Source organism: Austrofundulus limnaeus, unplaced genomic scaffold (assembly GCF_001266775.1).
Source record: "Austrofundulus limnaeus strain Quisiro unplaced genomic scaffold, Austrofundulus_limnaeus-1.0 Scaffold298, whole genome shotgun sequence".
Classification (NCBI taxonomy): Eukaryota; Metazoa; Chordata; class Actinopteri; order Cyprinodontiformes; family Rivulidae; genus Austrofundulus; species Austrofundulus limnaeus.
Genome location: NW_013952700.1, coordinates 211,737 through 214,673, shown reverse-complemented (window position 1 = coordinate 214,673; position 2,937 = coordinate 211,737).

The window sequence follows — 2,937 nt, the reverse complement described above, 5'->3', positions numbered from 1 at the left end:
TTCTGTTCTCTGATTGGTCCAGGTAAAATAAAATACAAGCAGACACTGCGCAGAAAATCGACGTTCTGTTCTCTGATTGGCCCGGCTAAAAATCTGCCAGTGAAAWCKWRCTCAATGGGAGAAGTCCCAGACGGAGCAGTGAAGGAAACTAGAATTGAGCGGAGCTGCGTAGGAAGGGCCAGGCTACAATGACCGCTGCGCTGTTAACAAACAGGGTGCCAGCCAGAAATTGTGCTCTGGGAAACATGCCAGGAGACAGAGGGAGTAGAGGACAGTTAAGAGTAGGACTGAGGGAAGCAACTCGTAAGACAAGGACAACAGACAAAGAGAGCTGGCAGACATGATGCAGAGAAAGACAATCGATGTGTTATGTTTCGTCAGAGTTCATGTTTTATTTTGACTTTATTCTGATTTTTCTGTCGTTCCTCTGTTTTCTTCATGTCTGCCTTTCCTCCAGCCCCGCCCACTCACACCTGATCCTCATGTTTCTCCCCCAGGTGTTCCCTGTTTGTGCTCATTAGTCTCAGCTTTATATTCTGTGTCTTGTCTTCACTTCCCTGTCGGGTCATTGGTTATGTTCAGTATTGTGCCTTGTCCTGTCTTGCCACGCCACTCAGAGTTTTTGAGCTGCCCAGTCAGCACCTTTTTGTTTAAATAAATACTTTGTTTTTTGGAGCTTTGCAACTGTCATGGGTTCATTCCTGACTGAAAATCACAACAAGATTTTTTGTGTGTGCAAGAGACCAAGTGTAAGAGCAGCATTGGGATAGAGTTTAAACCGTTTCCATGGTGTGGATAGAAAGACAAATGGAGTAGGGGTGGTCCTAAAGGATGAGTTAGCAAAAAATGTGCTAGAGTCTGCTCCAGGGCCGCTGTGTTTAATGTAGCTAATCATCATCAGTGTGGGAATGAATAATGTAAACTGTCTGAGTGTCAAGCACTATACAGGATTATTATTATTATAAGTGAAAATAGTAACAGGAAGTGATGTGTCTGAAGGTAGAAAGTCTGATGTTGAACACTGTCAGACGTCAACACTTATTTCCAGCCAAAACGGGAACATAAAGTGACKTATKGCAGTGGAGGCAGGAGTATGCACTACATTGTGTAGAAAAGGTCATCTGAGGGAGACTGTGGACTGTAAGGTTTTGGAAGGGGAGAGCCTAACCAGTCAGCAGTAGATGGTGGTGTGTAGGATGWCTGACARAGAAGAGGAAAGTCAGAGAAGAAGACCAACTGGTGGAAGCTGAGAGAGGACGAATATTTTGAGGAGTTCAGAGAGAAGTTGCTTAGAAAGAGCTTCCAGCTGACTGGACTCCTACAGCAAGAGTGATTAGGGAGACAGGTAGGAAGGTACTGTGTGTGTCATCTGGACAGAAAAACGAGGACAAGAAAATTTGGTGGTGAAACAGTGAAGTGCAGGAAGCCATGCAGAGGAAGAGACTAGCCGAGAAGAAATGAGACAGTGGGGGGACTGAAGACAGTAGATGTAAGGAGATGAAATGTAGAGGGAGGTAGCAAAGTTGTAGAAAACCTTGGACATTAAGGAGTGAGAGAAGAATTTGTATCAGCTGGTGAGATAAAGTTATCAGGCTGGAAAAGGTGTGCAGCAGGTTTGGCTAAATGTCAATGTTCTAACAAGTGATGAYAGGGAAGATGGAAGAAGTATTTTGTGATGCTAATGAATGAGGAGAATAAAAGACAAAGAAAAGTAGAGGTTATGTAAACTGTGGACCAGGAAGTGATTAGTGAGGATGAAGTTTAAAAAGCTTCGATGAGGATAAAGAAGAGGAGGGCAGATGGACCTGATGGCATACCAGAAGAGGTATGTCTGGGAGAGATGGTGCTGAGGTTTTTAACTTGATTATTCAAAGACACTTTTAAAAGTGAGAAAACACTTGTCCCTCACACAACTTTTATTGAGATATAAAAATTGAATAAAGGTTTTTCTTGTTTTTTTTTTTTTTGGATGGAAAAAATCTAATCTGAACAAATGACAGAAGCACATTTGTCTAAAATATGTGAATGGGCCATAATCCAAACCAGAAGTTGACTTTATGTGGGACAATATGATTGACCTTTATTATTCTTTGCCTGCAGCTGACAGAATGATGTGTGGCTTTGTTGCATMAAAATGACTTATGTGTGGAAATACAGTTGCTGTGTTGGGCAAACATTTATAAGGAAATTTAGTCAGATTAAAAAAATGGAGCCTAATACGTAAATGATACACAGTTGAATATTTATTAGCATCTTGTGTAAACATTGACCTCAGTGACTTTCAGATGATGATTCAATAAAAGCCTTGGCTGCTGAGTGCAATCTGCGTTTAAGCTCCCTTTGGTCATTCATAAATCACTTCCTGCTCAGAGAGGKGTGGAGCAGAACTCAGCTGGACTGAGGTGAAGCGCAATGCATTTAATGTGTGATGGACATCTTATCGGTCACAAAACAAATTCAGTTAACAGTAACTTACTTTAGCAAGCCTCTTATTGCACGGGTGGGTTCTCTCCGGGTACTCCAGCTTCCTCCCACAGACCAAAAACATAACTGTTAGGTTAATTTATAACTCTAAACTGTCCCTAGGTGTAAGATAGTGAAAGGTTGTCTGCAGTGGCAGCTGGCCCATAGGGGGCGCAGGAGCGCTGCCCTCCCTGACAACAAGAAGAAGAAGAAAAATGTAAAATATACTTTTATAAATCCAGTTATATCAACTGTATTCTCCACCTATTGACATTTATTTACCAGACAAACTGGTTTCATTTCTCTCATGGGGCGATTCACAGAGACACCCAGGAGTGCAGTCTCTTAACCAATCACTTACAGTTGCCAGGCAGATTAAAAAATAAATTGGCCAATCAGTGTTCTGGAATTTTATGCTAACTGCATCAATGTGTCTTTGGCTGTGTCCAAAACGACAGGCGGGGTCCTCCGGAG